Source organism: Vicugna pacos, chromosome 8 (genome assembly GCF_048564905.1).
Source record: "Vicugna pacos chromosome 8, VicPac4, whole genome shotgun sequence".
Lineage (NCBI taxonomy): Eukaryota > Metazoa > Chordata > Mammalia > Artiodactyla > Camelidae > Vicugna > Vicugna pacos.
The window spans coordinates 26,878,431-26,891,734 of NC_132994.1; positions in this window are offsets into that span (position 1 = coordinate 26,878,431).

Below are 13,304 nucleotides of genomic sequence, written 5' to 3' on the forward strand. Positions count from 1 at the left end.
GAAAAGAAAGGGCACATGGTTGAGCATCTACTGTGGACCAAGTGCTTTACATACCCGACCCTCCCAATCCTCCTACTCGTCCTGGGTCATCATTCTTGCTTCCAATAACAGGGTGGGCAACTTTGGCTGAGCGTGTTTATGCGACTTGCACGTGGCCCAGGGCTTGCCGAATGGAACTGGGTCTGTCTTTTTCTACCACCCCTCTATGATTTCAGCTCCCCAGCCCATTCCCTGTGAGAGATAACGCTGGGCAGTCACTCGATGCTCTTGGTGAGGTCCTGTCCTGACATACTAAGCAATCCCCTGGACACAGGCAGTAGGTGTCGCCTCTTCTAACGCCCTGGACCTTGGGTATCAGCACAGTCACCAGAGTGAAAAACTTCCAGCAGCTGAGAGCCTGAACTGGGGCCTCAGTCACTCCTCAACACTCCTACAACCCAAAGAATTTTCTGGGCTCCTCCCTCCCATGCATCCCAGTGGAGTCCAGCCAAGCCCCAGCCCCCCAGGGGTTTCTTCAGGCTGAGGTCAGGCCCTCGGGCACTATCAGAGGGTTTTTAAGGCTTCCCCTCAGTGGCTCAGAATAGTCTGAATTTTCTAGGCTGCAACTTGAGTTGGTTTCCCGTCATCCATGGGCAGCTGACAGCTGTCAGGGAGGCAGGGCTCCCTCTTGCCGGCGGCCAGTCCTGAGGCTCATTCACTGAGACAGGGACACAGCCCAGGCTGACAGACCATTTTGGCTGTTTCTGCGAGGCCCCAGCAAACTGGGTTTGGCTGCGAACGGCCTCTAAAGTCGGCAGAACATGCAGGCTTCTTGAATACCATTGGATCACGTTACCATGGACTGGACACGGGTCTGGGAAAAGACTCTGGGTCCTCTTGAGGGTCGCTGAGTTTCAGCCAAATAGGCTTTTCTTTCATGCCACTAGCATCTTTTGAGTTCCTGTCATGTGCAAAGTGGGGAAGCAGAGCCTCTGGAGTGTGTTCTGCCCACACCTGTACTGACAAAGCATAAGATGCAAAGGAGCTTTGTCATTCATTTGTTCATTCACTCATCATTCACTTATTCAATAGACAGACATCAGATATCTATTCTGTGAAAAGTACCATGTTGGGCAATGTGGAAAACCATAGAAGAGCTCCCCAGAGGATCCTGCCCTCGAAATGTTATACATTAATAGGGGAGATACAGACATAATTTCCCTAAGATGATGTAAAATATAATCACTGCAATGAGAAAAGTACAAGTAGAGTGACCCTTGTCCCAGGAATGGAAAGACATTACTGGCATTTGGAACATTGGGAAAGCTGTCAAAAGCAGATCCTGAGGCAAGGATTTGAGCACAAGGAGATTATTTGTAGGGGAGAGGATCTCAGGAAGCACCAGGAGTGGAAGTGAGGCAGCAAAGGGAGGAAAACCAAAAAAAGATATTGTAATGAGTAGGTTACCACTGTGAGCCATGGGGACTCACCTCCACCTGGAGCCCCGGGGAGAGCCCTGAACACACGCAGCAGCCTCGCAGGGGTGTATGGAAGGAAGCTGGAGTGTTTATCTCACAACTCCCATCTCTCAGGGTTGAAGATAGCTCCCAGGACACTCACTCCCTTTGCCCGGCAGCTCAAACCCCAGCCTGCAGCCAGAGAATACACTCCAGAGGACGTTACAGTGCTTACAGGAACCCCCTGCGGGTTCTCCGGAGCAGGTAAGAGAAAGACTGGAATGCTCCAGTCTTTATGGAGAATCAGTACTTGAACAGGGTCTGTCTTAGTCTGTTCAGGCTGCTACAACAAAAATACTATAAACTGGGCGGCTTATACACAACCAACACTAATTTCACAGTTCTGGAGGCTGAGAAGTCCAAGATCAAGGCTGGTTCTCATCAGATTTGATGTCTGGTAAGAGCCCACTTCCTGGCTCAAAAGTCATCTTCTGGCTGCAACCTCACATGGGAAGGCCTAGGAACCTTGTCAGACCTCTGTTATAAGGGCACAAACTCCACACATGAGGGCTCCACCCTACTGACCTAATCCCCTCCCAAAGGTCCCACCTCCTAACACTGTCATGTCGGGCATTAGGTTTCAACATACACATTTTAGGGAGACACAAATATTCAGTCCATGGCAGGGTCTTACAGGAAAGATGGGATTTGGCTTGTGGAAGGCAGAGGAATTTCAGGTGAAGGAACAGCCTCAACAAAGGCACAGAGGCGAAAAAAAAAAGGGGGGGAATAGTGAATAAATGAGCAAATCTGCACCTGGGAGAAGTGCAGTAGGGCAGATACGAGAGAGCTGGATTATACATCAACGTGCTATAAGATCAATATATAATATGGATAATCTGAAATAATTTGAGAAATATAGATGACATTCAAAAAATTCAATCCCTGCATGAAAAGCCTTAACTATCTCAACAGCAACTACTTGACCTGACCAAGAGACAGGCTCAAACTGAATCTACTTTGCCTTTGTGGCTAGAATAGCGTCAGTGAGTGGCCTCCAGTACTGACTGGGACATGCTCCTGCTGGTGAACTCCAGCCCATCCTCACGGTCCACAGAAGATGCTTCAAATGCATCAGGGGCGTGGCTCTCAGCATTGGTAAAAACAAGGGCTTCAGGGCAGTGCAAACGAGGTTGAATGTTATAGCTGAACTGTAAGTAACCCACTTCATCTCTTTTGTTTTAGGTATCATCTTCTCTGGGTGTATCACCTTATACTGAGGTCTCGCCTCTGCCCCTCGGCTGCTCTAGAACTAGAACCTCTCCCAGCAGCACAGCACCCACAGGGACACTCAGCTGTCTGCAGTGAACTCCCACACCAAGAATGACCAGTGCTGGGAGGCTGAGGACTCCACCACACCGACACCTCCCAACCAGGCACTTTCTGTCCCCAGACTGCTGCTTCACCACACGTGCGAAGACACAGATTCAGGGTGGAGGCTTCAGCAAGTGAGTTAAAGAAGGGCTTAGAATCTCAGCCTTAGGAACTCGGGTTTTAGGTCCATAGAAGAATTGGGGAAGTTTCTTTTCTCATCAGTGTTTCTCTCTCATCTGACAGAGACCACATAGTCTCTGACACTTCCAGAGAAATCAAACTTTTTTAATGACTTTCAAAGAAAAAGAAGTGTCTATGTTTCTTAGTTCATGAAATTAACATGTCCCCCCAAAGGATGTAAAGATGAATTTCCCAAAGTTACATCTTATTTTTAACACAACACAGGAACTTTCTCTTTAAAGCCATTTTTACTATGCAAAATAAGAAACATTTGTCACATGAATTTTAACTTTCCTCACATGCAAACCACCACCACCTTACATATCATTTGGTAAATCCGATGTTCTTTGGGTTTTCTTCGAATGGAGCATATCCAGTTAAAAACGTTGTTTAGTAGGAAACTTTTGAAGGGAAGGAGAGTGTGTTACCTTGGTTGTGGTGGTGGCATCATAGGAGTAGGCATATGTCCAAACTCATCGAACTGTGTATATTGCATAGGTGCAGTTTCTTGTAAATCAATTATACCTCAATAAAGCTGTAAAATAAAATAAAATAAACTGTTTTTCAATCAGTCCAGCTCAACAACTCTTTATTGAGAGATGCAAGGAGGCGGGAAATCACTGGGCTGAGGCAGAGGTGAATGTGGCATAGTTCTTACAGGCTTCAAGGAGTTGGCATCTTTATTTTATTGTCACTGAATGTCATAGTGGGCATTATGTCATGACTAGAGAAAAGCTGGGATTTTTTTTTTTAAGTGGAAGTACTGGGAATTGAACCCAGGACCTTATGCATGCTAACCATGTGCTCTACACTGAGCTATTTCCCTCCCCTCCAGAAAGGTGGGATTTTTTTAATGTAGTGCTGAAAGGGTGACAGTGGTAGTAATTTTACAAACTAATAAAAAAAATTGACCTCAGTAACTCTTCTTAGATTATGTGCAAAGAGTTTAAAACCATAAGAATGGATCCTTAAATGAAATTGGAAAGCAATGTATCAGATGAACAATAATCTTTACATTTTTATTATCTCTCTCAACAGGCATTTGTAATTTCATTTCTTTGCAAGAATTTCTGCCGCGTCTTGGAATTCTCTCCACAAGTCCAACTTCAGCTGCTTTTCAGACCACTCTCATTTTTTTCTAATCATCTGAGATGTTGATCAAATCGGATCAAAGTCCTTGACTTTCCAAAGAGAAGCCATTAGAAGGGAAAGTAGAAAAACCCAGTAGGAATATTTTCCTAAAATTCCCATCAACGACGTGAGACCCAGGCTGGCTTTCAGCCTCAGTTCAACAGGTCCTCTGGCTGGGACCACTGGTTCTCCATTTGTAAGCCCAGCCCCACTCCCAGTTCTCATTCTGAGCTGGGCAAAGAGATTTAAGAAGTGTGTATCTGCCCTTGTGTGTCTGCTCTGTTCTAAATGCAATACACAATTTATCTCAACTTAGCTCATTTAATTCTCCCACCACACCCCAGAGCTAGGTGGTTATTAACCCTGCTCGAAAGTAAGTCACCTGTGATTTTTACCAACAGCACACAGTGGTGATGGGAGGATTAAATCCAGCTCTGTCTGGCTCCAAAATCCGTGCCCCTTCAGCCCCACCACATGGCCAGTACTGGGCTTAACACTCTCTTGGGCTGTGTGTCCATTGTCTCTGAACCTGCACCCGGTTGTTGGTTCCCTGCTGCCCACTGACTGGCTGCTCACTGGGCATTCAGATCACTGGCCAACTCCTTCTGCTGGGATCTGTCCCTCTGCTGGGGCCCCCAGCTACTCTGTCTTGGATCTCCTTTGCTGGTCATGCCAGGCTCCTTTCCTACTCCTTGGAATCTGTTCTGCTCTGGCCAGACCAGTCCTCCCTCGGCGCCTGAAGGCTGACTGAGAGTCATTTCCGCCCTCTTCCCAGTTCCCCTCAACCTGCCCCTCTGCCTGTGAGTCCCTGATCCAGGACAGTGTGAATCCCCAAAATAGGACAGGAAACATCAGGACACCAGAGATGACAGGTAATAGACTCTGTAATAGCACCATGTCCAAGAGGCCGAGCAAAAGCAGACTTCCAAAAACAACAGAACAAATTTTTGCCCAGAACTTTCTAGATTTCTAGCCTCAGCCCCAAGAAAAGTATTCAACTTTCTCCAAACTTTGCTTAGAATTTCATTTACCACAGACCACCAGGAACCAGATTAGCAGTAACAAGAACTAGAGAACAAAAGCAATTTTCTTGAGTGGCGGCCGACAACCTTTCCAAACAGAGGCTCCATCAGGTGGCTCCCCCCTGGCGTTCAGGGCTCCAGGCGCACCTGGGCTGGGGCAGCAGGTGCCCACTCATCTCAGGGGTGAGCAAGCATGCAGACGCCCGGTGAAAACCACAGGCTGCAGGATCCTACCCCAATTTAGAAGAGCATTTCTGTTCAAAGCCGGACTGTTCCATTTCAGAAAACACTCTGGCTTCCGACTGACTTAAGCCACAGCTATAGTAATAAAGTGGTCTGTTGAGCTGAAGCAATTCTCTAAATACCTCAGAGCATCCAAGCGAAATATTTTCTCTTTAATATCCAAGTAAGAGAGACCGAGTCAGGATGTTCCTTTTCCGGCATGATCAGAAATCGCACATTTCCTAGTGTGAGTTCCAGCAAGGAAAACAAACCTTATGATTCACCCAAAAAGTGGTTCCAACTGATTTTCGCCAAGTTGAAGGAATAATGAGGAAGATTATATGGTCCTCAATATAGTCATGAGAATCCTCTAAGTACAAAATTTCCTCAGTCAAAACATGTTTAATTTTTCCTGATGTATATTTATGGTAGTAATACATATTTGTGGTAGAAAATTAGAAAAGTACAGAAAAGCACAAAGGCAAAACTTTAAATCAGTCATTATCCACTAACTCAGAGATAACTGTTATTAACATTTGAGTGAATATATTTCAGTGTTTTTTCTGGGCATATACATTTATCTCTCCTATTTTTGTTTTTTACAAAAATGGAAACCTATTATGTAAACTATGTGTATCTCATTTATTTCACTTCAGGATGTACCTTAAACAATTTCCCATGATGTTAATATTTCTTCTATAACAGAATTTTAATGGTTGTATAGTATTTGCTAATCATGAAAACTGATTAAGAAATAACCCTTAGTTGATACAAGCCACTGAGATTTGGGGAGCACTTTGTTACTACACATAATTTAGTTTCTGCTGACTGAAACATACCTGAACAGATTACTGTGTATTTGTACTTGCTTGGCTCCTACAGGCATTTGAGTTTAAAATTCTCATTTTAAGTCATTTCAGCTTTAGTTTCTTCATCTATAAATTTGCAATATTATGTATATTCACAAGGTTGTTATGAGGATTAAAATGAAATAAGATATGCAAAAAATGCTTTATAAATTATAAAGCATTATAGAAAGGTTTTTAATCTGCTTGTTATCAAAAAACCATAAGACAGATTTTACAGAGTTCCACCATAGAAATAGGAAGTACTATGGTCAGGGAGGGACTCAAGATAACTCAGATCACAGAATTTCTTCAAGAGAAAGTGGCATTTGAACAAGATGTTAAAAGACTGGCAGGATTCCATCAGAAGCACAAACAGAGGCAGTAGGGATGGCCTACCTTGGCACAGTCTTGAATTCCCTTTGTCTCTGCCGGGTTGGACGTCTTAAGACTGGTATCTGTTCATTAAGTTTTGCGAAAGAAAAAAAGAAGTTCCGTCACAGGTAAACAGTGCATATCAGAAGAGGACTCCGCACTGTTCGTTCTGAAACCTGATGTTATATTTCAAATTATTTCATTTCAACTCAGAGGGAAAGCAGCCCAGAGGGGTTAGCTACATAATTGCCCTTTTAACAGTCCTGGCCACCCTTAGCACATTTAATTATTTCATAATTACTCCTACATATGGCCCAATGTGGAAACTGTATGCAGATTATCTATCTTCATGATGAATACAAAAGAAAAGCAGTCATTATTCTCTGTCCCCAGAAGTTCTCCTCCCTTAATCATGAGGACAGACAGTCCTCTCTAGGCAATGAGGGAAGTTGAGGACAAGACCAGAGGCCAGAAGGTGTGAGCTCAGAGACCTCACAAAGGGCACAGGCATAAAATGCTTACACATTTCCAGAAATAGTTCACCACTGTTTCATCTTACCGGATCCACAAATGACAAAGTGTCTCTGAGACACTCAACCACTCAGTTAGAAAAAGTCCTGCAAAACTCAAATTTGGGGGCAGTCAAAAACTCTTCAGCATAATTTTCTCTTCCTTTACGTCCCCATCAGACCTCACCTCTACATTATAAAAACAAGCATGAGCCCAATCTATTGCTCCATCCGTGACCAGACACAAAGTCAGTGCTGGCATCACTGGAACTCACCCTTGCCTCTTCAGTCAGACTCTTAGCCCTTCCTGGGTCATTGCTCTGCACTTAATAGAAGGCAATTAATAGGAACTCATGGCAGTTGATGGGAGAATGACACAAATAACACTGACATACCCCAGGCCAACGCCTCCTGGGTCCTGCGGTCGGTCACCCAAACCACGCCAGAAAGGGAAAGCCCCGCTCAGAGCACCTGCTTCTTGTAATCATTGACTCTTTGCTCCTGTAAGAATACAAACGTCCTGCAACTCTAAAATTTTATTATAGGTTTTATGGAATAATTTGAGGAAAACAGAATTTATGTAAGACCAGTATTGCATAAGTGAGTGTCTGCTTATATTCAATATTAAATCTCAGACCTTACCTATTCCAAGAGACACCAGGAGCATCCCAATTGCCCATGAAGAGAATCACTTACCTCTTTCATAGTTCCTTTAAGAGTCAGCAAGTGAAATAAATCAGACAGAAGAGAAATACTGTATATCAGTTATATATGGAATCTAAAAAATACAACAAACTAGTGAATATAATTTAAAAAAAAAGAAGCAGACTCTCAGATACAGAGAACAAACTGGTGGGGGAGGGGCAATATAGCAGTGGTGGGGTGAGAGATGCAAACTGCTGGGTGTAACACAGGCTCAGGGATGTACTTATTGTACAACATGGGGAATACAGCCAATATTTTTTAATAACTGTAAAAGGAAAGTAACCTTTTAAAACTGTACAAAATTTTTTAAATTATTTTAAGAGTCAGCAAGTGTAAAACAAAGCACTCAGCCCCTTATCCTTCAGTATCTCTGACGGAGGGACCATTCTGCTCATGCAAAGCCTCTTCCCTCCTGAAGCTTATAATCTAGTTAGCGAACAAGGCAGAGAAATGAGTCATTAAGAAAGAGTATCAGACTTGGGCGGCAGTTCAAACAACTTCAGGATTGTGCAGCCATAACCAACTGAGGAGAAGTTCTCCAATAATTCAGAGCCAGAGAGAAATCTTGATAATGTGGAATGGCCATGAGAACGTCTGGTTAGAAGGCAGGACCTGATCCAAGGGCAGATGGAATTTTTTTTCCCTTTATGAAGAGATAGGCAGACCACATTCACAACACACCCAGTAGACCCAGAGTCTCAGAGAAGGAATGTGCCCAGTGACCTAACGGACAGTAGTAGGGCCATCTCTGAGTTGGACCCAAAGATGAGCTGGGCAAAATAAGATTGAAATAGCAGGTTGGGACAAACTGGGATGGGCCTAGAATGCCAGAATAGGGGTTCAGAAGCCAGCCTAAGTGTGAGCCGCTAGCATGTCCTCTACTTGGATTTATAATAGAGATTAGTGGTTAAGAATCCAGCCTCAGTTTCTCAGCCTTTAAAATGGGAATAATAACAATGCTTACCTCATGGCAAAAAATATATATATGAAAATATGTATTATGTTTATGTAGCTTATATATCTAAGCTTATATATATATATACATACACAGTATATATGTACACATACTGCTTATGTCTAAGATAAAATATAATACAATGCAATGTAACATAATGTAATATATAGCTTAGAACAGGAGGCCGGGCAAGTAATAAGTTTTAGATGTAAGTTATTATTTTCTTATTTTGGATGACTCACAGCCCTTCTGAGGAGTTTCACGCTAAACAGGACATGGTTAAACAGGCATATTTAATTCATTCTTTGGATTTTATAGACTAAAAATAAGCATGATTCTCTTCACCCAAGACAGCCAGAGACCAATTTCCTAAGTGTACCCCAAGCAGGAAGAAGGCATTGGGCGGAATACAGGTCCGAAATCCGAGCCCTGGCGAGCACCTGCCTCAGTGCGAAGTCTTGCATCTTCCACCACCTTCCCCGGGCAGCGGGAAACTGAGAATCCTGCCCATTAGAGCGCCAGGAACAGTGATTAAGATGGACATCCTTTGAAACAAATCGGAAACTTTTTCTTAAGGGGGAAAAAGGCTGAACTTCCACAGTATAAATATTACCAGATGGCCTCGGGCTCAGATGCCATTCACAAATTCCTCAAGCTGCGCTCTGGCAATGTATGACATTTAACAGAGCCCCTGGAGAGCACGTCAGTCCTGCCTTAGCTCCGCAGCCAAATATTAGCTTCCTTGTGTTAATGAGGCCGAGTCGGGGAAGAGGAATACAGGAGATCATTTCAGTGATTTTGCTTGTTAACTTTCAGGCTTCTTCTCTCCACCCTCCTCTCCTCTGGCCAGTGCCCCCTTCAGCAGGCACTGGGGCTGGGCCATATGTGGCTCACGCCCCACCCAAGGACTGCTCCGTCCTCAAACCCCAGGGCACAGCTGGGAAGGAGGGCAGAGGGTAAACAGGGAGGGGCCACCGGCCTCACCCAGGGCTCTGCCTCGGCTGGCCTCTCTCATTCCAGCCCCTAAATAGGTGTGCTCTGCTGGAAACAATGTGTAGGCCTCCAGCAAGGGATGATCTGAACTTGAGACAATAGTCTGACCAAGGTCCACACCTGAACAGGAAGCTGTTCATTTGCATCCACCACATACCCTGTCCTATACTCATCAACCCTGACCTTCTCTGGGGCAAGGCAGTGACGCTGTCAAGGCCTAGGGCTGTCAGATACAGCAAAAATTAATAACTTTTAATATAAGTATTCCCATGCAATATTTGAGCTACACTTATACTAAAACATTTTTCTTCATTCATTTGAAATTCAAACTTGTTTGGGCATCGCGCTGTCTGGCAAGCCTATCAAGACCTCAGTTTCCTCATCTCTAAATGGAGTGTTAAACTAAATCAGTGATTTTCAACCTTCTGTCAAAAAAAAAAAATCCTCCCCAGAGGCACAACAAAGGAAGCAGGTAGAGCAGAGCCGCTGTGGTGGAGGCGGAGGTGGGTGGCCGCAGCCCTCCTGCTTCACAACCACAACGGCATGCAGTCTGTCCCACCCTTGGGATCCCTTCCGTCCCCACCAGCCCAGGCTCCCTGTGGCCTTCACACTTAAAAGAGCCTACAAAGCTGCAGGCCACTCAACGTCCGTTTGCTCTGCCACTGGCCTTCCTCACATGTACACTGTCGTGGAGGTAAGGGGCTCATCTTCAGATTCTCTGGGTCATGATTCCAACCTCCAAGCCCATGAGATGCGGGTAGGCCCCTCCTTTTAAACTCACGCCATGGAGACCACGCTTGCTGCGGGGCGCGCACCAGCCGGGCTGTGTGTGGCCATGGGGATAGCATGGCCTCCAGGACTGGCACTGCCACTGTTCAGCTGCGTGAACTTTGAGCTTAGCCTCTTTGAATATCAGTTCTTGAAAAAGGCTTATTTTTTTAAATAATTAGATAAGATAATATATATAAAAGAGCTTCATGAATGAAGGAAGCCAAAACATCCCCCAAAAAGAGTACTATATTATATGATTCCATTTACATGATACTCCAAAAAATGCAAATGAATCTGTAGTAACAAAAGGAGATCAGTGTTTGCCTGGGGATGGGATGGCAGGAAGGGACTACCCGGGGCACCAGGAGACGTTCTGAGGTGACAGATATGTTCACTGTCTCTCTTGATTGCAGTAGTGGTGTCATGGTCGAGGACATTTATCAAAACTTACCAAATTGGAGTCTTTAAATATGTGCAGTTTACTGAATGTCATTTATATCTTAATAAAGCTGTTTAGAAATAAATAAGCCTTAAGTATTGAAAAAGTAATACACAAATATTATCATTTTTATGCTTATTGTTATCCTGGCTTTGAGGATTCCTCCTGGATTTGAGGATTATCATTTTCTCCCTTAAAGCCAAGTGTGTTTCTTAACAAAAAAAAATTTCAAATTTGCACAGCCCTGTATGTGCCCATGGCCTGTGGAATAACACCCAAGAGATGCAAAGAACTCTGAATGTCATCTAGGCCGACTCTCTAGCAAATGCACCTTTTCCACCTCTCCCACCCCTGCAACCAAATCCTATTGATTTCCTCTCCTACCGGCATCCGATATCTCTCCTCATTTCTCTACCTCCACTGTCTACCTGGTCCAGACACTACCCTGTCTTGCCTGGACCATGGTGACAGCCTCCTGATAGAGACACTCTGGTCTTGCCCTTCTCCAGTCTATTATCCACACTTCAGCTAGAATAATCTTTTTAAGTACAAATATAATCATGCCACTCTGCTGCTTAAACCTTAAGGTGGTTCCCCTTTGCCCTTCGAAAAAGACCCAAACTCTCCATCATGGCCTACAAGACCCACATGATCTGGCCCTTACCCCCTTGTCCGGCCACGACCTGTACCACTCTTGTTTGCTGTGTCCCAGCCAACTTGGACTTCTTTAAATGGACCATGCTCCTTCTCAACCCCAGCCAGTCCCATGTTTCCCATAAGCTATTCCCTCTGCCTGGAAGATGCTCTGCCTTCACTCCTGTAGAGTACTCACTCTTCGGGTTTCAGTAGAAATATCACTTTGTCAGGAAAGCTTAATTCTCCAGACAAGGCCTGGTCCCTCTATTTTAAATGTCCAATGCTTCCTATTTTCCTTTCGGTAATCAATTTTGCAGTCACCATCCCCCTTCTTTAAGAAAGAGGACAGGAATCATATCTATTTTATTCACTTCTATGTACTCACTACCAAAAGTGCCTTACACATAGTAGGTGCTCAATAAATTGTTGCTGAATGAACTAATGAATGCAGGACTTCCTGCCACAGTCATATGCTGTTCTGTTATGACTCATGTGCATCCCTGCAAAAATCCTTAAAATTTTACCATGTTGACCCAGGTTTACATGAAATTACAGAAGTGACTGTTGACTGCAGAAGCCAGAATCACCTTATGGCCGGCTTTTAAAATAAATTGAAGAACTTGGTCAGTGGTAATTATAATTAGAACATGAAATATATATTTCATCTGTTGAATTGGCAGAGATAAAGAAAACAGACACTGCTTCACGTTGATAAAGGTACAAGGAAGTAAGCCATCTCAGTTACTGTCAGTGGGACTACAAACTCATACAAACTTCAGGCAAGTCACTTGACATCATATGTTTATATTTAAAATGTACATACTCTTTGTTATGGACCAAATGTCTGTGTGTCCCCTTCTCCCCAGAATTCATATGTTGAAATCCTAACTCCTAGAGATGGTAGTATTAGTTAGTAGGGCCTTTGGGGGTGACTAGGTCATGAGGGTGGAGCCCTCATGAATGGGATTAGTGCCCTTATAAAAGAGGCCCCGGAGAGGTCCCTGGCCTCCTTCCGCCAGGTCCGGACACAATGAGAAGTCTGCCACCTGGAAAAGGGCCCTTATCCAGACATGCTGGCCCCCTGATCTCAGACTTGCAGCCTCCATAACTCTGAGCAATACATTTCTGCTGTTTATAGGGCACCCATTCTGCAGTACTTTGTTATAGCAGCCCAATAGTAGACAAAATTTTGAAAGATAAATATTAGCAGTGCATGAGGGGGTGGGAACCAGAAAACATATACTGAATTGGAAAATAGGTCGTCCTCCTCTTTTACATCATAAATGTGTGTATTGCTTTAATTTAGACACCAACATCTAATACTTCAAGAATCAGATAAGTCAATAAAGTTTTTTAAAAAGAAATTTGGAAATTATATCATCCAATTCTTTCATTTTATTATTGAAGAGAGTGAAGCCCAGAGAATCACACGAGTGATCTCTGTCTTTAACAACATTTACTTTTCCATCTGTCTTCCAACTTTTTCTTTGGGGAGCCTCCCTTTCTATATGGTAGGACTTTCAAACACAGAAATGGGCACATGACTAGCTGGGCAATCACAATATACCTCCCCCAGGACCTCGGGCTTTCTCCACGGATGGATATGTGACACCGACCCAGTCAATTAGAATCATTTTCCCTGAAAATGAACCCAAAGAGACAAAAGATCTGAGAAAAGACACAATGTCCTCTTGGAATCAATAGCTCCACT